Below are 14,106 nucleotides of genomic sequence, written 5' to 3'. Positions count from 1 at the left end.
CAGGCTGACATTACAGGCAGACCAGCTTGTCCACTGGCATTTACTTGGGTTCTGGAGTAAAAACCTTGGTCCTCACACAGGCATGGCAGGTGTTTAACTCACTGAATTGTCTCCCCAGTGTCTCTCATGGAATTTTATTGAGAACACAAAGGCTGCTAACTCCAGAACACACCAGTGTCAGGCACAATGGCCCACATTAAGCACACAGGGGATTTGACTCTTTCTAGAGAGTCTCTGAGTGCTGCCAAATCTAATTGTGCCTATGGTTTTAATGAAAGCTTTTCCCTCTCCTTTGTTTTAGGGATTTTCAGTTAGCTTCAAAATACACACACACACACACACACACACACACACCATACTCCCCACCTGTTTTGATTTCACTACAGTGATGGACTTTCCTCTGAACTGTGAGCTGCAAAACCCTTTCTCCCAATGAGCCTTTCTCCCGGTGAACCCTTTCTCCCGGTGAACCCTTTCTCCCAATGAGCCTTTCTCCCGGTGAACCCTTTCTCCCAGTGAGTCCTTTCTCCGAGTGAGCCCTTTCTCCCGGTGAACCCTTTCTCCCAGTGAGCCCTTTCTCCCCTAAGTTGCTTTTGCAGGGGATTTTTATCACAGCAACAGAAAACAACAGCAATGACAAAGCCAAAAGCACCAAACCCACAATAGAAACACTGATTAATGAAACAGAACAGAAAGTCTAGAAAAGGGCCCACGTAGATACGATCAGTCGGCAACCATTACAAGTGCCAAGGTAATTAAAAGAGAAAGAACTGTCTGTCCAAGGAATTAGATTTGATGAGTACCAAAAAATTAACCTTAATCTAGATATAAAACTTAGCTTTCAATGAGTCATAGGCATAAATGCAAAAACCACAACTATAAAATTTCAAGAAGAAACATATGACCTTGGGTTAGGCAAAGATTCTTAGTTTTGACACCAAATGCACTAAGTACAGTAGAAAAATTAATATACCTTAATAATGTTGACCATGTGTGCTTCTGCAAAGACTTAGTCATAAAAAATGGGAAAAATATTTACAAAATAAATATTCTGTATCTGTTCTTATAACACAATAGTAAAAGTGGTGTCATTTTTTAAATGGTTAAGATTTTGAACAGACCAAATAATGAAAGAAGAGATATCATAGCAAATAAAGACAAGATTCATTAGGAAATACAAAGGAGAGGGGGCCATGGCTCAGTGAGGAGGTGCTTGCCGCACAAGTATCAGAGTGGAGCCCCAGCACCCACTTTCGAGCCAGGCACAATGATGAGTGCTTGTAATCCCAGCAATGGGAAGGGAGACTGACAAGTCTGGAAACTGCTGGAAGTCTAGCCTAAATGGTAAGATCTGAATTCAATGAGAAACAATTTCTTGAAAAAGAAAAGCAAAAACCAAACAAACAAAAAAGCCACAAAGTGGAGAGCGATTAAGGAGAGAGACATCCCAACATCAATTTCTGGCTTCCACATGGAGAAGTAAACCTCCAAACACTCATGAATATACATGCATCCATCCATCCATCATCCATCCATCCATCATCCATCCATCCATCATCCATCCATCCATCCATCCATCCACCCATCCACCCATCCATTATCCATCCATCCATCCACCCATCCATCCAAATGGAAAACACAGGTACCATAGCATACTCACCAGATGATTGCTAAAGAATCTGAAAACACAAAATTGTGGTGAGGAAGTGGGAAGAAGGTGGGCAACTCTAGTTCTCTAACACTATCTGATGGATTTCATAATGCAAATTCCAGAAAGTAAATAAATGGGGAAAGATACTGAAAACTTATTTTAGAAAATAGCTGAAAACTTCCCTGATCTTCAAATAGATATGGATGCCCAGATTTCTAAAAAATGTGGACTCCCAACTAAAGTCAACTGAAATAGACCATTACCAAAACAGAATAGCCAAAAAGTACAAGATAGAGAGAAAAATTCTCAGACAGAGAGAACATCGAGTCACACATAGGACTGCCTGTTAGGCTTACAGCAGACCACTCAGCAGAAAACTTACAGGCTGGAGGAAAGTGATGTGCGATATTCAAAACACTGAAAAAAAAATCAGCCAATAATATTATACCCAGGAAAATTATACCTCATAATGAAGGTGAAACCTCATAGTGTTTCCCAGAGAAACAGGAACTGAGAGGACCCATCCGCCGTAGACCAGCCCCACAGCAAACAGTAATGTAGTCCTGCTCTAGCTGCTAATTTCCTTTCTCCTTTTTTTAAAGAGAGGAGTCCATATTACCTATTTTTTTTTATAAAAAGTTTTGCCTATTTTATGTGTCTGAGTGTTTGCCTGCATGTATGTATGTACACCACATTCATGCAGTACACAAGGTGGCCAAAAGAGGGCATCAGATCCACTGGGACTGGAGTTGCAGACTGTTGTGAGCCACTATGTGAGTGTTGGAAACTGAACCAGGGTCCTCTGCAAGAGCAACAAGTGCCTTAACCCCTGAGCCTTTTCCCCAAATCTGCAATTTATTTGGATAGGAGTCCATCCCTCAGTGTGTTCGTTAGTTTTTGGTTTTTTTTTTTTTTTTTTTTTTTGGTTTTTTCGAGACAGGGTTTCTCTGTGTTTGGAGCCTGTCCTGGAACTAGCTCTTGTAGACCAGGCTGGTCTTGAACTCCCAGAGATCCGCCTGCCTCTGCCTCCTGAGTGCTGGGATTAAAGGCGTGCGCCACCACCGCCCGGCTTGTGTTCGTTAGTTTTAACGTCAACTTGCCACAAATTAGAATCACCTGAATAGGGACCCTCACTGGAGTAATCATCTTACTGGTCTTAACTGATGGGGGACAATTCACCCCAAACCTGGGCAGCACCTTCTCGTGGCAGCCTGGGTCAAAGGGGGCACAGAGGAAGGAAGGTTGCTTGCCTTTTGTTCAGTTGACCTTGGCTCTTGCCTCTGAGTTAATTCATCCTGATGCTGCTGTTGCAGGTTCATTCACTGATAGCAATCAGAACCCACGTTTCCAGGTTTCCATAACTGACTGAGGACCAGCAGCTGCCAGGAACCCTTCTGAGCACCCAGCCTTAAGGGCTGAGCAACCAGCGTGTCCTCAGCCTGTCAGGTGTCTTTCGGCCATGATTACTATCACTAAGTTTTATGAATACATATTTTCATCCTGTCTATTCTGTTTTTTTAGAGAACCCTGATTATGACACCTGGGTGTATTCCACTCTGCTGGCAAGGCTAGCTGACCTGAGCAGAGCTGAAGATGTCACCACAGTCTGTCATAGTGCAAGGCTTCTGGGAATCATGGGGCTCCTTTTGCCTGCTCCTCAGGAAAAGTATCTCTAAGTGAGGTGGACGCTGTGGTGCACAGGTGTGAGGCTTTCTTCTAGAAAACCACAGCTAGCACATGACGCTTGGCAGAGGAGGAACCAGAGTGCCAGGGCCCCTGTGCTTAGGGAGGTCCACATTGGTGTGCTGTCCGCCTCTCCAGATTTTCTAGGCCCCCAGTTTCTCTGTTTGCTCACCTGTGAGATGTGGAACCATTCCAATGCTTTAACTGCAGTCCTGTCTGCCCCAGAACTGTCAGATTTCTCTGCTCGACTAACTTCTCTGCATGAAGTCAGTACAGGGCAGAATTAATTTCGTGCTGACAAAAGTGGAAATACTGAGCTCTTGGCATCACGGTTGTATTTTTCCCTTGATATTTTGTTTATGTCTCATGATAACATTTTTTTCCCTTCATAAGAGGCCAAGTCTTGTTTTAGATGCAATTTTATAGCACACACTTAAATCAGAGTTTATTCTGATAGCAGAATAAACGTTAGCTGTTTTTCAAGATGGGTTAGGATCCAGGCACGGTGGTGCGGACCTCGACTCCCAGGACTTGGGAGGCTGAGGCAGCAGGACTGCAAGTGTGAGGCCAGCCTGGGCTGCACAGCAAGGCTCCATTTCGAAAGTCAATTAAGCTAACAAAAAACAAGTTGGAAAGGAAGTGAAGTGTAAGTTGAAAATCCTCGCTGTCTGAATCTGTTTGGCTCCTGTAACAAAACACCACAGGCAGGGTGACATAGAAACATGAAGGTTCAGGATCCAAACGTTGACAGAGTCAGTGTCTAGAAAGAGCCTATTTCTTGAACCAGCCATCCAACTCTAACCCCACCCTCACCTCTGTCTCCTGAACTTGTCCCTTGAGGGAAGGAGCTGGGTCTCTTCGGGGCCTCTTTTACAAGGTCACTAATCTCATTTCTAAGGACAAGTGCCCATGTCCTAACGACTTCCCAGAGGCCTCCTGATACCATCATTTTGGGAGTGAGCATTTCAATGATTTCAATGGAGGCCTTGGCAGAGGAGACAGACATTTGTGCCCTAGCACAGGTTTCAAATAAAACAGCTCTGCCTTCAGACCTGAGTTTTCATTTCTGATGCATTCTGAGAATCTCAAAGCAGGAGCATCCTGTACCTCTGATGCATTAACTCTGCCACTATCCTTCTTCCTCCTCCCCGCCCCCTTTTCTAACAACATGTCTCAAAGGCCTAACATTTTTATGTATGTATTACTGTGATGTGTGTGTCGGAGAGGGCACACATATGCCACGGAACTCATGGGTAGCGGTGAGAGGGCATTATGTGATGTCAGTTCTCTCTGTCCACATTTGTGGGGGTTCAGGGGACCAAACATGGGTCATCAGACTTCAGCAGTTTATGAACTCTCTTCCCTGCCTTAGGCCTAGCATGTTTAAAAATTATTTTGGAAAATACATAGAGTGGAAATTTTCCAGCTAGAAAACAAAAACTGAAGACCCCAAGACCTTGGGTTTGCCTGTACAGCTGTTTGCTGGAGGAGTGGGGGAATCTCAATTAGAGCAAACCGTTTCCTCTCACAGCCTTGAGATCAAGTCCATTTTCCAAAGGTGACCATGGACTTTGCACCTCCCAGAGTAAGTCTGAAATGAGAGCCAGCCAGCCGTGCCTCCTGGAAGGGCTAAGGCTGCCAGGATGCAATGGATTTGTTACCATCCATGGGTAACACAGCGAGAGCTGCAAGATCAAGTCATCGGTGCCCTAAATCCCCAATCTCCTTGGCTTCCATTCTATAAACCAGTGGGGCAGTCAGTCACTTGGGAGCCTAGAGGTTAAACACATACGATTGACCTTAGAGAAAGGAGCTCTCATGTCATTAAACACAGGCTTGCCCGATCACACCCAAAAGGGCCCTGGGAGCATTATTTAAGGCTTGTGCCACACACATTTATGTGACATAAAATCGATATCTTTCCCCTGTCTTTGTTTGCCTGGATTATGTTTAACTATGAGGGGGCTCTCAGGACATCATTCAGATTTACTGTCTTGCATCTTGTGTGGGTAGGTGTGTGAGCAAGAACAGAGATGTCTCTGTTTCCCTGTTTTCATCGTGTTTACGTCAGTATGCAGATGCACAGTTTGTAATTTTTAGTGCAGAAATTATTTCCCTTCCTTAGTCTAATTTTTTTTTTAAAGAATGGAGCTTTGAGGGAACCGTGAAAGAGTGTGTTACTCGCTATCACAGGGACGATTAGCAAGAATTTGAGAGAAAGTTTTAAAGCCCAGCATACGTTTACATCTGTTTATGTAAATATTCTCTACCTCCGAACACTGCATTAGGGGCCAGACCTTCAACACATGCTGTCAGGAGCCGTGTCCCCCCAAAATTTACAGGAAGCACCGCTGCGAGGAGCTTTTGCAGAGGGCTTCACTTTCCAATTGTATTGAGAATAGTCTTATTGAGCAAGCCTATCTCACACCCTATCTCACACCCAAATTAACTGTTAATAGAGAGCCTCTGTTAAGGGAACCTGCCTTACATTCCAAACTATCTAGGCAACTAGGTGTGTCACCTTGTGACTGCCCGACCAAGGAATCGTGACCTGACTCATCGTAACCTCTCGGACTACGTGACGGGCGTGACGGGCGTGATGAGCGTGGATCACGTAGCAAGACCCCATGCCCCAGCCCCCCAAGCTCCCCATCCAGGGGCTATATAAGCTGTAACCATGACCCTAATAAACTGAGGCTTTGACAACATAAGCAGAGCCTCCTTTCTCTCATCAGCCTGTGTCTTTTAGGTGGTGCCTCTCCGTGACCCTGGAATAACTGGCCAGCCAGGCGGGTTACAAACCCTAGACAGAGTAACCCGTCGAGGCCGCCACAGTGGCGCCCGAACCAGTGACTCGGAGCACGGTTAACTTCCCGGACGACGACGCGCAGTCCCGGGACAACAAGAAATAGAAGATTCTGCAGCTGTAGAACTCGGACAGATCTGCAGGATAAGGTAGGCGCAGGTTCGCTGTCGTCCCACAAGACATGGGCCATTCGCTTTCAAAGGAAGAGAAATTCATAAAGGAATTTAAACAATCACTCAGGGTGAGAGGAGTAAGAGTAAAAAAAAAAGAGATTTAGTTGCATTTTTTTGTTTTATAGATGGAATATGCCTCTAGTTAGTTTTAACAGGCCCAGAAATACACCCTATTCTCCGCGTCTTCCTTAGTCAGCCAAAAAGGACTCCGCAGCCACTGCCCTATGCTCTGACGGCTCCGGCTCCCGATAGCACGCCTTTGATTCAGGAATTGTTCAATACAAAGCCGTCCTTAAGGCCCAAATAGAAGGTCTCAAACAAGTTCTTACATTGTAGCGTGAACTCTCAGACCTTTCCTCTCAGATTCGGGACTTACAATTCACTATGGAAAAAGGCAGGATTTTAGACAAACGGGCAAACGGAGCTAGACAAGCGAAAGCTGCTGAGCTCCACCCTGATTCCACAGAAGACCCCCTAGGGCTAGAGAGCCTGTGTCTTAGCCTCCTACCATGTGGAGCTGAGGCAGCCAGACAGGTTGGTTGTAAGGAGGTCTGGACTCAGAAAGTTACAGCTTCAGGACAATAAAAGGAGATAAATGTGTTTCTTTTCCATTCTAAAATTTTGCTTCTTGGTCAAAAATCTTTAGTTTGTAGGCATATAAATTTATATCTAAGATAGATTAATTTCAGTACTGTGGTTCTGTACAAAAGTTTTAAAATCAAAGACTTTGAGATACATTCAGAGGATTTTTAAAGTTGTTTAGGATATCGTGAATTTTTATTTCTTTCTTATAAAGTTGAGGATTGTTCTTTCGAGTTCTGTGAAAAATGTTGCTATAATTTTAATGTGCATTTATATTAAATCTATATGTGAGTTTTGTGAGGAATGTTGCTATAATTTTTAATGGACATTTACACTGAATCTGTAGACTGCTTTCAGTGAAATGGTCATTTTTGCTATGTTTCTTCTACTTTCCCAAGAAAATAGGAGATCTTTATTTTCTAATGTCTTAAATTTTTTTCTTAAAAGAGTTAAAGTTCTTATCATACAAGTTTTTTCATTTGTACGCCCACTCTTGGGTGGGAGTTGTATTGTCTTAGCTTGTGATCCTTTCCTGCTGCCAGGTGTAGCTTGAGGGTAAACTGCTGAGACTCAGGCCTCTCACTAAATTTATCGAGGGCCAGAGTTATACTCTAACAAGTGATAATGGTTAAAAATAAAAAAAAATTTCCGCCTTCACAATCAGAGGTAAGAGGACCCAAAAACTTCTGTCCTGCTTGCTTGGAGTTACTCCAAGATATTTTATGGTATTCATGGATATTTAAAAGGATGATGTCTCTTTTATCCTAGGTGTAAAAGAGATACACTTGGGTTATTTTCAGAATTTTGGCTATGATAAAGTAATTCTACTATAAACATAGCTGAGCACATGTTTTTATGGTCAAAAAACTTTTATATTTAGGCCCAACAGGGGTATTGATAAGTTTTAAGGTAGATATTTGCCTAATTTTAAAAAATGGCCATAATGAGGGACTCCCAATGCTGGGGAGACTCTCACTCAGGTCTCGGGAGGGCACAGCCCCCCCAATGACTTGCAGGAGACCGTCCTTGCTGCAATCGCATGAGGCTCATGACCCACGTGGGGGAAGAGTTTGGCCTCTAGTGACCTGTAGAGGAAATTTTTAGAAAAAAGACCACAGCCCTGTGGTCCAGGAGGGTCATAAAAATTCCAAAAATCCAGTGATGGTCGCAGGGGGACAGCTCCCTGCCTCTCGGGACCACTCCCAGGTTCCTAGAGCAGTGTGATGACAATCACAGGAGAAAAACTCCTTGTTTCAGGATTGTTATCAGGATTGCAGTCTGGCTTTGTCTTCAGCTGGTTCCTAGGGCAGGGTCGCTGAACAGACTAGCCCTAGATTTTTGATTCTTCTCTTTCTGCTAGAGAAGTCTGGATTTATCCAGGTCTTTCAATACTGTGTATGATCCAAAAGTGACTGACAGTTTACACTTCTAGTGCCAGTATGCACTTCCAGCAATGAAGTTTTTTCTTTACCCACATTTTCTTAAGCATAAATTGTTAGCAATAATTTTTAATCTTGGTCATATTTACAAGGATAAAATGAAATCTCAGAGTTTTAATTTACATTTCTCTGATGGCTAAAGGATATTATGTTTAAACATTTTTTTAAACTGTCTCTCAGTTTGTCTGTTGAGAGTTTTTAGTTTAGGTCTGTAACAAATATTTTTATTGGATTAAATTTTTTAATAACTAATTTCCTGAGTCCTTCATATGTTTTTAAAATGGGTTTATGATAAGTAAGGATCTTTTCCCACTCTATAGACTTGTTATACAAAAGTTTCTCAATTCAGGAGATATAATTTATGGTTTCTCCCAATGTTTGTGCCACTGAGGCTGTGTTTAAGATGTGGCAAAGTGTACTTCAAAAATTTTTTCTCTATAAGGCTCAACAAAATTTTTATATGCTGAGGCCTTTGGCTCATTTAAACTTAAGTTTGCACATGGAGATGGATATGGATTTATTTTTATTCTTCTACATGGTGGTGTCTAATGAGGCCAACATCATTAGTTAAAATACTTCCTTTTTTCATTCTCCTATCTGTGGGACAGACTTGCAACTTAAGAAAATAGCTTATAAGCTTTTAGATATTCAATGGTTAAAGCTCTAGTTATAATATTCTTATAGGAGCTCTTGAGCCGATAGGTAAAATTCTTGCAAAAAACAGTTTCCAATAGAGAGCTTAGAAAGCTGCCAAACAGGTACTCAAGCAGGTAAAATATAAACCAACAGGTACAGTATATTAATTATAATACAGCTATGGCAAGTGTGTATATTAAATGTAAAACTTGTTCTACAACAGTTTTATAAAAAATGCTGTTTGTGGCTAAACCTTCTCAGTTTTGCCAGTTAAGATATGAAACTCTTAATTTAGAACAGTAGCCTGTCTGATACAAAAGGGCAGGATAAAATCTGGAAGATGGTTTGACAAAATATTGACTATGATCAATGTTTCTTATACTAAACAATAGATTCATTGATAATTTTAAGATTGATTCCTAGACAATTGCCTTTGCTCAATTCAAAGGCCAAAACAATAATCTTTTCCCAGATGAGCATTGCTACGATCCACACACCTGTATTTTGCTAATGTTATAGCTAAAAATCCCCTAAAGGATTTTCTGCTAAATTTTACAAATGGCTCTTCCAAGGAAGAACTACACATATGGCTAATAATTAATAAAAAGAAAATATGGAGCATACTAAGGCTCCTTGAAAGCAACTTATAACAGTTGCACAAAGCAACTTATAACAGTTGCACACAGATCCTATATGCAAACGGATCTAGCATGATGACACCAAGCTGACCTTTACTAAGGCAAGGTAAAAAAGGCCCTTGCAATGCATTATGAAAAAACCCGACCTATATATATTTGGGGTCGAGGAGATGTTTATGCTTTTTTCACAGAAAGAAAATATAAAAGCTAAACCTGATGTCGTGGCTGCAGACACCCCACAGAGGACTTCCCGGAGGAGATTGGAGAGGAATGCTTGGTCTGGTCCGGTCTTCTCTGCCCCCAAGGAGAGGAGTGCCAGATAACAGAACCTGCTATGCCACTCTGCAGGACATCATGCTGCCTTAAGAGAGTCCAGGGAGACGGCTGAGATAATTGCCAGGATGTGCTTCAGATAGCTGACTACAGCTCACCTCACCCAGGAAGCCCACCTGCCCTGAAGCACAAACGTTGAGCTGCTTCTGCAGTCTGCATTCTGTTTGCTTTGCAGCTGAGGTGTAGACTAAACATTTGACTGTTTTAAACTTTGGGACACAAAAAACTCATTTTAATTAAAATATTAACCCCTCTTTACTTAAGAAGGGGGAAGATTGGGGTTCTGACTGTTGCTCAGAGACTGGAACTGGTGGTATTTGATAACAACAATGTCTGTCAATGTATGTATTACTGGAATTGACCTAATGATATTTGTAACTGCTTATAGATGTTGGGAAAGGTTTGATACATGCTGTGAAATGTTTAGGTTTAATGCATATGTTAAAAATTTTAGATTTTGATCCCTTTACACTGCCCTAATTGTTGGCAGGCATCACTCGTAATCTTTTTGTGGAGTAGGCATTTAGGAAGGAGGATATACCTTAGGCCAGACTAAACGGTGAATACTGGGTTTGGAAAACGCCCTTTCTTCTTGTCTGGAAGATGGAGCTATTGGTGCCAAAATTATATCATTATATCTTTTATTTGAGGAGCTCCTCACAGTCTTTTCATTAATGATAGATACAGGGGCCCAATGACGGGAGTTAATGTGGACCCTCGCCTGAACAGCACACCATACAGAGGTTGTAAAAACCGGCTCAACATGGCATGGTGCCAGGCACGAGGATCGCCCTCCACATGGCCTAAGACAGGGTACCCTGTGGTCAAAGACCTGCTTACTTTAGGTCTTGCTAGATACCTTTTATTTGAGGACCTCCAAGGAACTAATGCTACTCATAAGGCACCCCTCTGTTCCCAGGAGAGGTAAAATTGCTCGACCAATCCGGGAGAAGGGTCCCTCCTTGTCCCAGTCCCTTCTCATTTAGACCTGACACCGGGGTTAGACTCTGACCTGGTGCCCTCCACTTGATAGATGCCTGCTTTTATAAAAGGAAGGGGGATATGTCAGGAGCCGTGTCCCCCCAAAATTTACAGGAAGCACCGCTGCGAGGAGCTTTTGCAGAGGGCTTCACTTTCCAATTGTATTGAGAATAGTCTTATTGAGCAAGCCTATCTCACACCCTATCTCACACCCAAATTAACTGTTAATAGAGAGCCTCTGTTAAGGGAACCTGCCTTACATTCCAAACTATCTAGGCAACTAGGTGTGTCACCTTGTGACTGCCCGACCAAGGAATCGTGACCTGACTCATCGTAACCTCTCGGACTACGTGACGGGCGTGACGGGCGTGATGAGCGTGGATCACGTAGCAAGACCCCATGCCCCAGCCCCCCAAGCTCCCCATCCAGGGGCTATATAAGCTGTAACCATGACCCTAATAAACTGAGGCTTTGACAACATAAGCAGAGCCTCCTTTCTCTCATCAGCCTGTGTCTTTTAGGTGGTGCCTCTCCGTGACCCTGGAATAACTGGCCAGCCAGGCGGGTTACAAACCCTAGACAGAGTAACCCGTCGAGGCCGCCACAACATGCACCTTTGGGAAGCAGGTCATGTCTCAGGGCTCAGCTAAGTTGTTGCATATATGCAGTCCTTTCTTTCCAACAGTTAAATATGGTAACTGATTGTGTTAATGTGTATCAGAGACTCAAAATTGATAAAATGTATGTGTGTGTATCTATACAAGAAATTAGATAGACAGAGGTATGAGAGGTTAAGTAAATACATAATAACGTCTCATGTTAGCTTAGGTTGTTTCACAAAGTAAGTGCTAAGGCTGGAGAGATGGCCCGGTGGTTAAGAGGGGTTGCTGCTCTCACAGATCCTGAGCTCAGTTCCCAGCACCCACATCAGGCAACTCACAGCTACCCCTAACCCCAGCTCTAGGGGATCTGATGACCTCTTCTGGCCTCCACAGGCAATCGCATACATATGTGTCTACCACCCCATGTACACATAAATATTAAATAAATGCAAAAAGTATAAAATAAACACTGGTCAAGTGGTGCACGCACATGTATATTTATGGAGGGAGGGAGGGAAAGAGCTACCTCACATGATCACAGAGGCTAAAGGTTCCAAGACCTGCAGTCAGCAGGACAGAGATGAAGGAGAGAGTCTTTGAATAGTTAAGTCTTGAGCCTGGAGACCTGAGAGCCAGAAGAGCCCACGTTATAAATTTAGACACAAAGCCAGTGGCTCAAGATCCAAGAAGAGCTGATGCTTCAGTCTGGGCCCAAATGGTGGGAAAAGACCAGCAGCCCAGCTCAGGCAAGAGGCAGGCAGGCAGGCGGGCGGGCAGGCAGGCAGGCGGGCAGGCAGGTGGGCAGGCAGGCGGGCGGGCAGGCGGGCGGGCGGGCGGGCGCGCGGGCGGGCGGGCGCGCGGGCGGGCGGGCGCGCGGGCGGGCGGGCGCGCGGGCGGGCGGGCGCGCGGGCGGGCAGGCACTCCTCCCATGCAGCCTTTTTGCTCCATCTAGACTATTTATTACCTTTCTTGTCATTTTGACAAAGTACCCAGCAGAAGCAACTGAAGGGAAGAAAGATTTATTGGGGTTCAAGGTTTTGGGGAGAAATTTGGTCTATGGTGGAGGGGGGAAGGGCACAGCAGAAAGAACAGCTCCATGGCAGTAGGTCAGGAAGCAGAGAACTCAGACCAGGATGAACAGCTGATATTTCCTTCATGCCCTGCTCCCAGCACCCCACTCTCACTAGCCGGGCTGTAGTCCCAGGGGTTTCACAGTCACCCAAAACAGGAAACAGCCTGAGGTGGAGTCTGTCTCTGTTGTAATATGGACGGCGGGGCTGCGTCCCCGGCACCCAGCCGCCCACATGGCTATCTTATGCCCCAAAATAATTACACGGAAACTGTATTCTTTTAAACACTGCCTGGCCCATTAGTTCCAGCCTCTTATTGGCTAGCTCTTACATATTGATCTAACCCATTTCTAATATTCTGTGTAGTACCACGAACTGGCTTACCAGGAAAGATCTTAACCTGCGTCTGTCTGGAGTGGGAGAATCATGGCGACTCTCTGACTCGGCTTCTTTCTCCCAGCATTCTCTTCTGTTTCCTCCACCCACCTAAGGTTTGGCCTATCAAATGGGCTAAGGCAGTTTTCTTTATTAGTTAACCAATGAAAGCAACAGATAAAATACAAGAACCACCTCCATCATTTCCCCTTTTTCTGTTTAAACAAAAAAGAAAGGCTTTCACTTTAACATAGTAAGATTACATATAGCAAAACAGTTATCAAGCAAGAATTACAGTTACAATATTTATATCTATTTTATCTTTTATCATAACTAAGGAAAACTATAACTATAACTAACCATTCTTCAACTCCATCAAAGACTCCAGAAGGATATAATATTACCTAAGTAAACAAGAAATCCAAAACTCTAGAAATGACAGAGACATTTCGCTGCCTGGACAGTCACTCAAAGTTCCTCTGTACCGTTGTGGCATCCATCTTCAGCCTACAGGCCCATAGTATCCAGCAGACTCTTCCATGAAGCAGGAAATTCCAAAGACAGTTTAGTCACTTTCTGCTGTGTCCTGCAGAATGTCTCGTAGACTCTTTCATGAGTCAGGAACCCTGAAAGACCATCTCACCTTTAGGCAAGTTCAGCAGTCCTCTTTCTGCGGGTTCTCTGTGTCCAGTTTATGCAACAGTCCAGGCAAGAGCAGTTTCTTGCTCAAATGGCTATCAAACTCCATAAGGAGCCTCTTCAATGCCCATCTTCCTCTTGAAGTAGCTGGTGCTGCCAGAAGCAGACGTGTCTCATTGTCATGAAAAGCCCTAAGTTATTAAAACATTTAAATGCCATATTCTGCAGTCTTTGAAAGATATGAAGAATGCCTATCTAGCTGAAATATATCTCTATATATCTAGAAAATCTAACTAACATGACTACAAGCTTGACTATTGATGATTATCCATTAATCTATATTTCTTAATTATACATTACATTTTTAAATGAACTACACAATCACAATACCTTAATCAAGATTAGAAATATGCATATACATATAACAAAATTGACCTTCAAATCCACACCAATGCACATTATTCATATCTATATCATATCCCCCTTTAAATGTAAAAA

Source organism: Chionomys nivalis, chromosome 4, assembly GCF_950005125.1.
Source record: "Chionomys nivalis chromosome 4, mChiNiv1.1, whole genome shotgun sequence".
Taxonomy (NCBI): domain Eukaryota; kingdom Metazoa; phylum Chordata; class Mammalia; order Rodentia; family Cricetidae; genus Chionomys; species Chionomys nivalis.
Note: the sequence above shows the minus strand (reverse complement) of the source record.